This window comes from Phyllobates terribilis, unplaced genomic scaffold (assembly GCF_046119375.1).
Source record: "Phyllobates terribilis strain yellow unplaced genomic scaffold, ASM4611937v1 Scaffold_14__1_contigs__length_39327217, whole genome shotgun sequence".
In the NCBI taxonomy this organism is placed as follows: Eukaryota; Metazoa; Chordata; class Amphibia; order Anura; family Dendrobatidae; genus Phyllobates; species Phyllobates terribilis.
Window position 1 is genome coordinate 14,362,188 of NW_027362774.1, and position 15,550 is coordinate 14,377,737.

A 15,550-nucleotide genomic window follows, 5' to 3' on the forward strand; every position below is an offset into this window, starting at 1 on the left:
GGAGGCCAAAGCCAAGCCAAGAGGCAGGAGTATAAAGCCAGGAGGCCAAACCCAAGCAAAGAGGCTGGAGGCTAAAGCGAAGCCATGATACCAATGGCTAAAGCCAAGCAAAGAGGCTTAGCCATGAGGCTAAGCTATTAGGCAGCTGGAGGAATAGCAAGATTTGTGGACCACTGATGTGTCAACTCAGAGAATTATACTCTAGAGGACACAGGCTAAATTTGCAAAAAAAAGAATACATAAAAAAATTCAAAGTTTGATAAAAAGTAAAATGTATTAAAAAGTGGAGAAAAACAATTGCATGGTTCTGATTCCCGGGTATAGCGTGACTCGGGATCCTCACGTTGTGCGTTTTCTTCTCACACGTGTAGAAACTTTTCTGCAAGATTCTACAGCTCGGTCTTGGAGCGGATTTTCTTTGGAAGGATCTCGGTCCAAAATTTTAAATTTTCCTCCCTCAGTTTTGAAGATGATTTCTGCTTCAAGTTGATCTCTAGGTAGTGCTCGTCAGCGCCGTACTCCGGCCACGTTGTCAGACCGGGACTGTTGGGATTCCTGCAGCACACAATGTGACATCATTATTATTGGGCAGGATAATTAGGTGATGCTAGCGCAGAGAATGTACGGCAATTCTTGTATAGTGCCTGGTCTTACCCAGTACGAGCGAAGGTTGCCCAGTATTTCATTGTGGTTCTGGCCAGGCATTTCTCTTCCTCGGTCGCAGGTCCTGAGAGAGAAAACAACATCAGTGAGTGAGGCCGGGTCCATGAGGGGATAAAGGCTTCATCCACACACTGGCCCCGAAAAGATGATAGTTGGTCCAGCAGGGATACATCTGATAGTGGAGTGAACTTGGTGGACGCTGTGGCTTTGGTCGACCATAGGGCCATATTGGGAAAAAAACAAAAAATTATAGAACCCCATACCATTTTTACACCAGGGGTCTTCAGTCTATTAAAGCTGCTGTGATTCCTTATCTAGTGCAATAAACCGTATGTAGACACCGTGTCTGGTTATTGGGGGATTAAGGAAACAATCATGTGCACTTCAGGGGCTTTTACCCGTGTATAGACTGTATTTAGGGCAGAAATGCAATGTACTAATTTTCATTGACTCACCAGAGTATAAGACTCCATCTCTCAGGAAGGCTCCTCCGGACACAAAAAACAGCTCGTCACCATGATCGGCCTTCACAAAGCCTGGTTTCACGTCATCCAGTAAGCTTGGTGGGTGCTGGAACTCATAGAAATACACAGGGAGCCCCATATCTATGGAGAAATAAGACCAAGAGTCGTGTGTCCGCTTCATGATATTGTACAGTCTGTGATGTTACTAAAGATAATGCTCATCCACCCGCTGCTGCTGATGTTCCTGAGATTGGGGACAGTCATCTCCTGGGCATCTTGAAGGTTTCGAGGCAGTGAGCAAAACGGGAGGTATCTGTGGGTGTTCTCAGCCAGCACGGCCGCCGGTACTGCATGTTTAGTACACCCCTACCTGGTATTAAATTATATGGACTCCTTTGGGGTCAATTTATTTATTTTTATTTACATGAATGTATTTGATGGCTTCAAAATGAATGACCTGCAGCTGAGAATTCATCAGCGAGTTCATTCTGAGAGCAGCTCATAAAAAGGAAGATAAAAGTTCTAAATAGAGATGTAAAGTCTAAGGTTTGTTTCGGACACCTAGTGCCGGCAGCGGCGTACCGCCAGTGACGGCAGGCCACGCCACTACTATGGGGCACATGAGCCGGGGGGCCCGAAGCAGCGGGGGAACGAGGAGGATAGGTGAGTATTGTATTTGCTGGTGGGGGGAGGTTGCGGCGGCGTAGGGCTCACGCAGTAGCCACCGCTGCAGCTACCACGTGTGCCCACTGCTAAAGAGAAATTAATATTCCCTCTTCTCCACTCCCATGGGTATGGAGAAGAATGAATATCCATTCTCTTTAGTAGCGGGCACGGAGGAGTGCTGAGCCGCAGCTCCTGCTGACAGTGCCCGCTACTAAAGAGAATGCATATTCACTCTTCTACACGCCCATATTTTCAGCGTAGAGAGGAGTGAATCTGTGTTACACGCACGCCGTTAGGTTCAGATAGGGCGAGACGGGTTTCATGAATTCTTTTGAATCCTGGGAGAACTGTTACTCAGGGCGACCATAGGCTGCAGCTTCCCTCAGTCACACGCGATAGATTCAATTGCTGACCAGACACATGTGACAAGAGTCTTTTTCAACAGTTTAACAGTGGAATTTAATCTGAAGCCTTGCCAGTGCAATTCAGGGATATTACAGCAACAATCTTCATTACTGTACAGTCTGAGTTTCTGAGTTTCTTGAGCAGCCGGCTCCAGTAACAATACAGTAGTTTCTTCACAAGGCACAGTAATACAGTCTCTTGAGTAGCACAATTCAGCATAGATTAGATCTCTTAGCAGCACACCACAGGCTTTTCCTTCACAAGGACACAATAGTACACAGCATTCTTTATCCTGCATGGAGATGGAGGGGGAGGGTTTGATGAGGGAGATGATCTCAGTGACACAATTCCTTCCAGTCCTTATCTTCCTGCCCGATAATACTCTGCACTGTTCAGGGAGTATCTGACCTGTGTTTAGCTTCTCTCCTGACCTGAATCCTGTTCAGTTGCCTTTTGACAGATCCAGAAAACACACCACCTTTCTCTTCGGCTTCAGCCAGACTACAATAACAAGTTCCCCACAATCCCCTTGGGGCTCTGCTAAAACACTCCCCGTCTCCTGTGACTGTGTTAACCCCCTTAGTTGCAGGATGATTCTGAAGCACAACACTTCCTGTCTCCTATGCTTGTGTTATTTGTAACAGTTGCTGGATTCTTTGGAAGCAACAGCACTACTTCTGCATGTCACACTCTTCCCTCCTTTTTGAATGTCGTCCTCGACATTCATCTTAATTGGTTAATTTGACCATTTCTGAGACAGTGATGAAAGCTTAGTAACTATATATATATATATAAATTTGTCATTGTCAAATTGGTATAACATTTATAAACATTGATAACAATCTATTCTTACGACCTTTTTCTTGTAGGACTCCTGTAAGAAATAAACAATTAACACAATTAAAACAATCAGCATCTCTTCCGCTGGAGTTTTTCATACGTCTTCAACCAGCTCTCTCTCTCACTAGGCCAAAACAAGTCTTTCCACTAGGTAACATTGTCCATACTGTCGGTGGTGAATACCATTCAAGTGGGCTTACCTGGTCCGCAGGCTGAGATACCTGTTTCCAGTCGACAGTCCTTGGCACTTGACTCGGTTCTCCAAGTGTCTCGTACGTCAGCATCACGGGCCTCCTCACTTCTTGAGTCGACATCCTCCTGGTGGGTTGTTCCTCAGATACCACGGATTCTTCAGTTACAGCAGTTTCTTCTGCCACACTCATTTCTCGTACTTCCTCAGATCATCTTCGAACTGCCTCTGTAAGTTCCTGTACTTCTCTTGAATCGTCCGTTTCCACCAGGTCCGGTAATTCTGCTACTTCTAAGTGTCGATCGGTCTTTTCAGTGACCGATGTTCGATCATCAGATCTGAATTGGACTTCATCTGTACTCTTTGGTACAAACTCTAGAGCCTCGGGACTTAGTTCACTCTCTTGAGGATGGTACGTCTCTCTCCTTGCCGGTCCGAGAAATACAACGGTGTGCTCTTCCTCCTCGGAACTTTCAAGGTCACTATCCACCTCCGGAGCTTCAGTCTGTGGTGGTCCCTTAGTTGATCTTGGTCGATGTCTGTCTGCTTCTGGACAGTCTTGTTGTGGTGGGAGATAATCACAGGGTAGTAATAAATTCCGATGGACTATTCTGGTTTTATTGTCCCCTCTTTCCAATTGGATTTCATACACTGGACTGTCATCGGTTTTCCTCTTTACGACCACATACACCTTGTCTTTCCAGTACGAACAAAGCTTTCCTGGACCACCTTTCTCACGTACGTTCTTGACTAGCACCCGGCTTCCCGATGCCAATTCTGCTCCATAACATTTTTGATCATATAATGTCTGGTTAAAACGTTCCACTTGTCTATTACCCTCTGGGTGATAGGGCATTGTGTGGGATCTCTGAATTCTACAGTACTTTCCTAGCTTGGCATAGAGCTTCTCAAATTCTCTTCCTTGGTCGTGGTGTAACCTCGAGGGAACCCAAACCTCAAAGCAAAATCATTGAAGATCTTCTCTGCCCCTGTTTGACCAGCTTTATTGGTGGTGGCATGTGCTTGGGCAAATCGAGTAAAATGATCCATCACCACCAATATGTATTCGTAACCACCCTTGCACGTCTCGAGATGTAGAAAGTCTATTGAGACCATCTGAAACGGATACGTAGTTTGGATGTTGCCCATAGGTGCCCGGGTTGATGTGTTGGGATCTTTATCTTTCAGGCACCCACAGTCCCTGGTTACTTACCTCTCAATATCTCTCTGGATGTACGGCCAGAAGAAACGTTCATGGATCAAGTTGGTTGTCCTTTCCACTCCCAGGTGTCCCATGTTTTCATGAAGTTCTTTGAAGACCAACCTACGGAATACTCTGGGTAGTACCAACTGCCGGTTTTGTCCTCCTTTATGATACAGGATACCGTCTTCACTGAGGTAGAGCTTCGTCTATTCTTTAACTAAAACAGATACTTCTGGTGACTCAATCTCTCTCCCGTTTACTTGGAAACCGATTTTGGTCCATATAAAGTAGTATTCTACCAATTATCTGACCTTCCCGTTGTGCTGTACGAATTTTCTCTTTTGGTAGTTGTTAAATAGACCGGGGGTGATCTTGTTCTCTCGCTTTTATATTGGTTTCCACCGTCAACGGACACCACAATGGTGTGTCTTCCTCTGATAAGCTTGCTCTGCTTGGGTTGTGCTCTCAATTGCTTCCAGACTGACTTCCTCTGAGCATTCTTGCATGAACTCCTCAGGGTCTAGTGGCATTATCAACAATCCGTCAGCATCCGCATTGCATTTTCCTGGCCTGTACTTGATGCTGAAATTGAAGTCAGCTAGTTCAGTGACCCATCTCTGACCCATTGCATTCAGTTTGCCTGTAGTGAGGACATAGGTCAAAGGGTTGTTGTCAGTGTATACCTCAAACTCTTTTCTGTAGTAGAGATAATCTCTAAATCGTTCAGAGATAACCCATTTCAATGCCAGGAACTACAATTTTCCAGAATGTAGATGGTAATTCTTCTCGGCATCTGTTAGCGTTCTAGAACTGTAACCGATGACTCTCAATTTTCCATCTTGATGCCGATACAGGGCAACTCCCAGTCCAATTTGAAAAGCGTCACAATGAATAAATGGTAAATTGAAATCAGGATATCTCAAGCAGGGTGGTTTTACCAGGTAGTCTACTAGTTCTTCAAATACCTCCTTGTAGTCTGCTGTCTAGAAAATGGGCTGTTGGGATGAAACGGCGTTGTTTCTTTTAAGCCCGCTCATACCCGCGTTTTTCTTTTTCTCCGTGGGTGTTGTTGACTCTGTCATCCCCCCCAATAGGAGGTATAGTGGGGAGGCAATCTTGGAGAAGTTCCGAACGCAAGTACGATAGTAGGAGAGGAATCCTAAGGTCTGCCTCAACTCCCCGACAGTAGAGGGCCACTTGTCTTTTAAGGCCAGTACCGGAGCGATTTCTGTTGGGTCCATGGTATATCCTTCTCCGGACACAATTTTCCCTAGAAATTGGACTTGCCTTTTGAACAGTTCACACTTCTTTAGGGTCAACTTAACTCCGTGTTGTTGATACCGCTGTAATACGGTCATCATGTGTTTAACATGCTCCTGGAAGGTTTTGCTGTGTACCACATTGTCATCCAAGTACGGCTGGCAGATATCATCCCTCAATCCTTCCAAACAGGTCTCCATGCTCCTCTGAAATTCTGCAGGAGCTGAACTGAGCCCAAATGGTAGGCAGATCCACTCATATAACCCCCATGGTGTGATTAATGCTGTCAAGGGTCTACTGGACTCTTCAACAAACCCTTGATGGTATGCTTTACCCTGATCGAGGACCGAGAACCAGGTACTTCCTGATAGGCTATCCAGCATATCTTGAATCTTTGGTATCAGGTGTCGATCAGGTACTGACTTTCGGTTTAGTTCCCGGGAATCACAGCAGAGTCTCAATATACTGTCCTTCTTCCTAAAATAAACAATAGGAGAGGAATAAGATGACTTTCACTTTTGGACCCAACCTCTGTTGATGAGATCTTGTAAATACTGTTTCACTTCACGGTGTAATAGTTTCGGCACTGACATGTAACTTCTGGTTACTGGGGTCGTGTCTTTCAAATTGATTTTCAATTGCAACGACTGGATACAGCCTATATCAGAGTCATCTTTGGAGAATGCATGACACTCTTCTCTCAGCACCTGTTTTGCTATCGCTATATCTTCAGCACACAAGTGTTCCAGGGATACTGGGGGATCCCAGGACCCAGAGGTGGGTCATGCAATTTCCTCCCCTGGGCAACTCCTGTTCCTTGGTGGGGAGACTGAATTCACGGTAAACCCCTGGGCGGGTCTCACACTGGCTGGATATACCGTTTTAATGGTTTCAATGTGACCTAACACAGTCTTTGGATCTAGTCTAATTTCGTGTTTCGTAGTATTCATCACTGGTACTGTCACTCGAGCAAACCCACCAGTAGGAATCGTAAGCACAGTCTCACCTTGAACTAGGCCTTCCGGAAGTTCTGAGGAGTCTTTTGGACTTTTCTTCCCGATTCTACCCAGACTCACATTTCACTCCCAACATTTGATTTGCAGGGATGATGGTTGGGCGCCAGGTCCATTGTATTCTGTGCTTTCTTTACTCTATGAATCACATTTTCCGCCACGGCGTTGGGTATGGCAAGTGATGTGGCAATTGCATCCACCACCAGCGCCCCTGACTTGTGTTTCGTGATGACCTCACTAATTACATTATAACCCAGGATAGGATCCTCTGCCACGTTCTGATCACTGGTCACGAGAAAAGGTACCAAAAGCTCAATGATGTTGCTGTTCTTCGTGGCCCTCAGTTGGAAAGTCACTTCCACCCAGCCTATGAAAGGGATTTCGGTCTGGTTGACAGCTTTGCCGTGGAGTTCAACTGGTCCCAAGAGTTCTTTTAGTGACCGAAGGCAGGTATGTGGCAGGTAGCGCCTTCTCCATTCTTCATTTAAAAGGCTCGCTTGGGCTCCTGTGTCCCACAGTGCTTTTACCAGGAGTCCATCTAGCTGGCACTGTATAAAGCACCTTTCACCGATTAGGCTGATGAGGCTATCTTTACTGACCAAGGAATCCTCCTCCCAGGAGTACATCGTTTGACCTCTGCACTAGGCATTAAGTAACTGATGCCCCTGTCTCTCTTGCAGCTGTTGTAGACTGGAACACACTTGGGGATAGTATTGACGCAGCCGTTTTACCTCATGCGCTGTTCTGGGGTTTGGTGAGATTTGGATTTGCTTCTGGGGTCTCCTCCGCATTGTGGTTATCAGTCGCCCCGCACTGGCAACCTCCTGTCTTTTCACCCAAACGAACGTGACCATTGGCATTCCTTGGCATAATGTCCTACTTCACCACATCTTAGACAGTGGACATACACCGTACTCTGATTTGATGAACGGCACGCTTCACAAGCCAAGTATCTTATGCTTTGGAACCCACTCCTAGGTCTAAGGGATAGAGGTTCTGGCCTGGAACGAATCAACTTTTTCACCTCAATCAACAAGGCTCACAGTTCTCATATTACTTCCTCCCAGTCAGCGCTGGCGGTCCTCTCTTTTGTTGGTGATTTAAGGTTCCCTCTCAGAGGTGGAACTGGAAGGTCTCCAAGATGATCTTCGGACTGGCCACCGGGGGTCTCCAACTTCAGCTGACACATTTTGGTGATTTTAAAAGCAGAGCCTTTCTTTCACTTCTGTTCGCTCTCTGACTCCAAACTAGCTGCCTCATTCATTGTTTCAATTAGGACTTCATCTAGAATGCCAGGATCTTCTAGGTACTGTTTCAGCTGCAACTTGATGTCTTTGCTGATTAACCCCATTCCCAATTATCTCAAGAACTTCTTCTGGACTAGTCCAGCATCAAACTTCTCCACTTCTACATCTCTGGATGCAAACAACAGTATCCTTCAGTTCAATTGCTCTGAACAAGAAACTTTGGGGTGATTCATTATTTTTTGGTGAGAGGTTACTGAGTCAGTGGAGCAATTCTGAAGTACTCTCTTCTTTATAGTGCCCTTTTAAAATCATCTTCAGCTGTTGCAAGGTCAATTGACTCTTCATTTCTAGCATACTACGGAGGTTGAGTCCTGAGCTGATCGCTTTCACCACCCCCTCGACGATCTCATCTGGCTGGTAGCCTTTGTGTAAGCCTGCATCGATCTGGTGCAACAAGTTCATATAAGAAAGTTTCTCTTTCTGTTCACACTCTCCAATCTGTCTCAGGATCTTGAATTCCTTGCTTATGGTGATTTGTGGTGTTAGAGAGGACTGTCTTCCTGATTTATCTAACCTGAGCAGGGTAAAGGTTCTGTCTGAGTCTGTCACCCATTCAGAGGTTTTGGTTGATTCCTGCAGGACTGTTAGGGCTTTGAATTGTTCTTTCAATTCCTGTAGTTCTGTCTCCAGACGGAGATTCCCGCTTTTGGTAATTGGTGCTGCCCCTCCATCCTCCAACTTCCACCTGGTTAGAAACTGTGCTAGCTCCTGGAGGAACATGCCCATGACGTCTTCAGCTTCTTTCTCCCCCAGATCATCCATTTTTGCATTAATGGCAGCTAACAGTTGCCTGCGGTTGTGTTCTTTACAAATCTGTTCTTCTGACATCTTTATATGTTCTGCTACTATTCTCAATTCTTCACAGGTTAACTGAAGAAGCAGCTCACTAATTCTGTTCATTTGTATTTCCCCATCCATTGCTGCTAGTGAGTTTTCTTTAGGGCTGGTCCCCTTTAACTGGTGTAGCAGAGTGGAATAGAGGTGCTGTGCTGCTGTGTTTTTCCAGACACTTTTCCTTTTCTCCCTCTACATAGTAATTCCCGCTCAGAATTTCCCGTACGGGCCACCAATGTTACAAGCACGTTGCTAGGTTCAGATAGGGCGAGACGGGTTTCATGAATTCTTTGGTATCCTCGGGGAACCGTTACTCAGGGCGACCATAGGCTGCAGCTTCTCTCAGGCACACGCAATAGATTCAATTGCTGGCCAGACACATCTGACAAGAGTCTTTTTCAACAGGTTAACAGTGGAATTTAATCTGAAGCACGGCCAGTGCAATTCAGGGATATTACAGCAACAATCTTCATTACTGTACAGTCTGAGTTTCTTGAGCAGCCGGCTCCAGTAACAATACAGTAGGTTCTTCAGAAGGCACAGTATTACAGTCTCTTCAGTAGCACAATTCAGCATAGATTAGATCTCTTAGCAACACACTTCTATGCATATACAACCACAGGCTTTTCCTTTACAAGGACACAATAGTACACAGCATTCTTTATCCTGCATGAAGATGGAGGGGGGGATGGTTTGCTGAGGGAGATGATCCCTGTGACACAATTCATTCCAGTCCTTATCTTCCTGCCCGATAATACTCTGAACTGTTAGTTCAGGGAGTTTATCTGACTTGTGTTTAGCTTCTCTCCTGTTTTGAATCCTGTTCAGTTGCCTGGGGCTCTACTAAAACATTCTCCATCTCCTGTGACTGTGTTAACTCCTCTAGTTGCTGGATGCTTCTGAAGTACAACACTTCCTGTCTCCTGTGCTTGTGTTATTTGTAACAGTTGCTGGATGCTTGGCACTACTTCTGCATGTCACATCTGCAAGCAGCTCACCTCAGCGTCTGAGAGCGCGCGCTGCTCAGATGCCGACATGAGCTGCTGGCAGACAAGACGCAGCGCTGGAGCAGAGGTGAGGAAGGAAGGTGAGTATAAGTATTTATTTTTTATGTGTGCAGTGATGGGGCCATGCATATCAGGATTGGGGGATGAGGGGGGCCATGCATACCAGGGTAGTGGGATGAGGAGGGCCATGCATACCTGGATTGGGGATGTGGGGCCATGCCATGCATACCATGATTGCGGTATGAGGAGTCCATACATACCAGGATTGGAGGATGAGGAGTTCATGCATACCAGGATTGGGGGTGAGGGTGTCATACATACCAGGATTGGGGGCTGAGGAGGCCATGCATACCAGGATTGGGGGTGAGGGGGCCATGCATACCAGGATTGGAGGAAGAGGGCCCATACATACCAAGATTGGGGCCTGAGAACGCCATGAAAACCAGGATTGGGGGCTGAGGAGGCCATGCATACCAGGATTGTGGGTGAGGGGTGCCATGCATATCAAGATTTGGGGATGAGAAGGCCATGCATACCAGTATTGTTGATGAAGGGGCCATCCATACCAGGATTGGGTGTGAGGGGTTCCATGCATACCAGGATTGGGGGATGAAGAGGCCATGCATACCAGGATTGAGGGATGAAGAGGCCATGCATACCAGGATTGGGGGATGAGGGGGCCATGGATACAAGGAATGGGGATGAGGGAGCAATGCGTACCAGGATTGGGGGATGAGGGGTGCCATAGGTACCAGGATTGGGGGATGAGGGGTGCCATACATACCAGGATGGGGAAATTTACCAGTAGCTGCTGCATTTCCCACCCTAGGCTTATACTCGAGTCAATACGTTTTCCCAGTTTTCTGTGGTAAAATTAGGGCCTTGGCTAATACTCGGGTCGGCTTATTTAAAATATACGGTATTTTAAAATCAGTGAGTACGTGGTGCCCATAATACTGCAGGACTGTGGGTGCATTATACTATATGGGGGCTGTATTTTACTCTATGGAGTGTGTAATATACTGCATCGAGGACTATGGGGAGTGCATTATATTCTATGGAGGACCATGGGAAGTTCATTATACTATATGGAGGATTATGGGGGCACATTATACTATATAGAAGATTATGGGGGGCGCATTATGCTATATGGAGGATTATGGGGGGAGTATTATACTATATGGAAGGCTATGTGGGGCCATTATAATATTTTGAGGGCTATGTGGGGGCCATTGTACTGTATGAAAGCAATTATACAATGTGAAGGTTTGTGTGGGGTCCATCATACTGTTTGGAGGGCTGTGCGGGGCCATTATACTGTTTGGAGGGCTAGTGTGAGTCATTATCTATAATATAACGGGAGATGCATGTCTCTGTCTGAAGCCTTTATAGACCGCGCAAGCGTGACAGGAGGAGCGTTGCCGCATCGACTTTCTTCGCCGGAGACCGGGGCAGGAGTGAGGTGTCGGAATCTGCATATGCGCATAGCGCTATCCGGCGTCATTTTACTGAAGACACATTTGCAGTGTGTCTTCGGCAAAATGGCGCCGGACAACGCAGTATGGGCACGCACGTATTCCGTCACCGCACTCCTCCCCCAGCCTCCGGCAGAACAGAACACCGCAGCGCTGGAGCACATGGAAGAAAAGTGAGTTTAAATGTTTATTTTTTTGTATGTGTGCAGCGTGAAAGGGATGAGGGGTACCATACATACCAGGATTGGGGGGTGAGGGGGCCACACATACCAGGATTGGGTGGTGACGATGCCATACATACCAGGATTGGGGGACGAGGTGTACCAAGCATACCAAGATTGGGGGATGAGGGGTACCATACATACCAGGATTGGGGGGTGAGGGATGCCATGCATACCAGGATTGGGGAGTGAGGGGTGCCATGCATTCCAGGATTGAGGGAGAGGGGTGCCATGCATACTAGAATTGGGGATGAGGGGTGCCATGCATACCAGGAAGGGGGTGAGGGGTGCCATGCATACCAGAAAAGGAATGAGGGGTACCACACATGCCAGGATAGGAATGCATGGTACCATGCATACCAGGATAAGGGATGGGGTGCCATGCATACTAGGATGAGGGGTACCATGCATACCAGAATAGGGATGAGGGATATCATGCAAACCAGGATAAGGGATGGGGTCCATGCATACCAGGATAGGAATGAGGGAGCCATATACACCAGGATTGGGGATGAGGCATGCCATGCATACCAGGATGAGGGATTAGGTGCCATGCATACCAGGTTTCTGGGATGAGGAGGCCATACATTCCAGAATTGTGATGAGGGGTGCCATGTATACCTGGATGAGGGATGGGGTGCCATGCATACCAGAATAGGGATGAGGGGTACCATGCATACCAGAATAGGAATGTGGGGTACCATGCATACCAGAATAGGGATGAGGGGTACCATGCATACCAGGATAAGGGATGGGGTGCCATGCATACCAGGATAAGGGATGCGGGAGCCATACATACCAGGATTGGGGATGAGGGGTGCAATGTACACCAGATTTGGAATGAGGGGTGCCATGCATGCCAGTATTGGGGATGAGGGGTGCCATGCATACCAGGATTGGGGATGAGGGGTGCCATGCATAGCAGGATTAGGGATGAAGGGTGCCATACATAGCAGGATTGGGGATGAAGGGTGCCATGCTTACCAGGATTGGGGATGAGTGGTGCCATGCATACCAGGATTGGGGATGAGGGGTGCCATGCATACCAGGATTGGGGATGAGGGGTGCCATGCATACCAGGATTGGGGATGAGGGGTTCCATGCATACCAGGATAGGGATGTGGGGGGGCCATGCATACTAGGATTCGGATGAGAGTCCATATGTACCAGAATAGGGATGAGGGGTACCATGTATACCAGGATAGGGACTAGGGGTACCATGCATACCAGGATAGGGATATGGGGTGCTATACATACCAGGATGAGGGATGGGGTGCCATGCATACCAGGATAGGGATGAGGGATAGGGTACCATGCATACCAGGATAGGGATGAGGAGTATCATGCATACCAGGATTGGGTATGAGGGAGCCATGCATACCAGGATTGGGTATGAGGGAGCCATGCATACCAGGATTGGGTGTGAGGGATGCCATGCATACCAGGTTTGGGGGTGAGGGATGCCATGCATACCAGGACTGGGGGAGAGGGGTGCCATGCATACCAGGATAGGATGGTGGGGCAGGATGGGGGCAGCACATACCAGCATGGGAGACCATATACCAATAAAAATGCTTGCCATATGGGAGTAGAACGGGTTCAATAGCTAGTACTGTATATAGGCCCATTATACTGTATGGAGGGCTGTGTGAGAGTCACAGTTGGGGGATCATACTGTGTTAGGGTCGCCATACTTTGCCTTGGGAGTTGAAGTGGGGTACAATTGGGTCATTATACTGTGCATGTGGAGGAATGCACCATGGGGGTATCATACTGTGTTTGAGGGGCACTTTTATTGGCATCATACTTTATGGGACAATGAAAGAGGAATTTAGGACTTCAGCAGGAGGAAAATTGCTATGTAAAGGCTGGAAAGTTGTGAGATCTGCAAGTTTGGTCGGGTACCAGAACCCGAACTACCATGAGTCCGCTCATCCCTAGTTATAAACTCTCTCATCAGAAGGAGCTCACGTATGGATTAAGGGAAAAAACCCTTAGTAGTAGTAATTTAATTTTGCTGTTTTACTGATGACTCCTTTGACTGAAGTTACACATCATAGTCAAACAGGAGGAGGCGGCGCTGAACAGGAATAGAGCTGGAGTGACAGAGGCTTCAGATCTACAAATAGCTTTTCATCCTCACTTGCAGGAACAATGTGTATTGCTGTAATTGCCTTAGAGAGCTAGATGCGCATATAACTAGTCTGGTGGAAGGAATCCTGCTGACAGATTCCCTTTAACAACATTAGCAATCTAGTAAGACTACAAGTCCCAGCATGTCCTAACAGCAAGCAAGCTACAATGTGACCGGCTTGTACCTCGATGACAATTTGCAACTTTTAGAATCGGTATAAGGTACAAGACATCGCCGCACAAATCCTGGAAGAGGTTGCGAATCTCCAATGGATCACTGGCGTTACCAATATACTCGTCCACGATGTGAGGAACGGCTTCTGGGTTCAGTTTCTAAAAAAATGACATTAAATATACAAAAAATAGAAAGAATTTTTCATAGAAAACTACCAAAATTGTATAATAAGAACATAAATGCAACGTGTCCAACTTATCTCACCAGCAGAGGATGATTTTGGAGCATCATCATCGCAGACTCCCGCGTCATTCCGGCTGTTATGTTTGGTAAGTGTAATAGCTAAATACAAAGATATATTGTGTATCATAACAGAGAGATCACTTTCAAAACGCCACCAAACTGATGAACTTTCATGCATGTTCCTGTTTTATTACTCTATTTCATTCACTACAACTTAAGGCAGGAAGCTGCAGCCATGGTCAGCTGAAATGACCGGCATGGACAGCGGTCACCCACCGGCGTACCACCATAATACACAGACTCTGTCTCATACTTTACAACTCTCCTGTAAATCCTGGAAGAGCTGACAAATCTCCAGGGAGCTGCAAAAACCTACAGAAAGGCAACAAATCTTGAAGGTTTCTTGTGCACAACGTCGTGGATCGATGGCAGCCGAACAAGCACCCAGGGATTGTAGAAGCCTATCCTGAAAAGGACATTTTTGGCAACATGCTCCACAATCAACGGCCACCCGGACAATCATTCCCCATAGTGGGCAGGTATACTATCACCCGCATATGCCCAGTGGTCCTTATAGGACCCTCTGGATCAGGAATGAAACCACAATCATCCATGTGTAGCATCGGAGTCTCTGCCCACTGACAGGCAGAGACGCCGTCGCCCTTACCGCCGCGCTCCTGGCCTGGCGTCTTCCGGCCTTCCTGCTGCTGCTGCCAGAGCGCGCAGCTTCCCGAGCACTGTGCTTAGGGCGCAAGCGCGCTTCCTCCCTCTTAAAGGGGCCGTGCGCGCCGTCCTAAGGAGTCCCCGGCCAATGGCCGGAGGACCTCTCATATAAAAGGCACCTCCTCCAAAATGGAGGTGCCCGTGCAAGGTTGTAGCTCTGTGTTCTAAACTCTGCTTCAGCCCTCAGGTCCCGCTGCTTGCCTGACTACCAGTCCAGTCCGCCAGCCTGACTACCAGTCCAGTCCGCCAGCCTGACTACCAGTCCAGTCCGCCAGCCTGTCTACCAGTCCAGTCCACCAGCCTGTCTATCTGTGTCTGCCAGCCAAGTACACTGTCCAGCTCGACGGTCTGCCTACAGTCCTAACCCGCCAGTCTGTCTATGGGCCAGGCTTGCCTGCCTACCCGGAGAACGTACCAGTTACCTGCCGTGCCTACCAGCCAGCCTAGCTGGAGGCTCCTGCCAGTTACCCGTGGTGTCTGCCAGTCCGTCTTCCCGGATCACCCGTCAGCCTGCCTACTGAGCTCATCTGCTGTACCGGTCAGTCCCTGCCTTCTGACCCGTGGGAGTCACCTGCTCTCATACAAGGACTGGTCCAGAGTAGCACCTGGTCCCTCTGCTCGGTCCTTCCCTGGTTCACGGAGTTGATTGAGCCGCCGTGCGACCTTGGTCGGTCCGGGTTGATACCAAGTTACGCCCCTCTGGTCCCTCCTTGCACCGCAGCACAGA

The 15,550-nt window shown here is 47.6% G+C and overlaps 1 pseudogene; it reads right to left on the reverse strand.

Moving 5' to 3' along the window:
- Nucleotides 1–255: 255 nt before the first annotated feature.
- LOC141175769 (fatty acyl-CoA hydrolase precursor, medium chain-like) overlaps nucleotides 256–15,550 on the reverse strand; it is a 150,518-nt pseudogene continuing 135,223 nt past the window's right edge.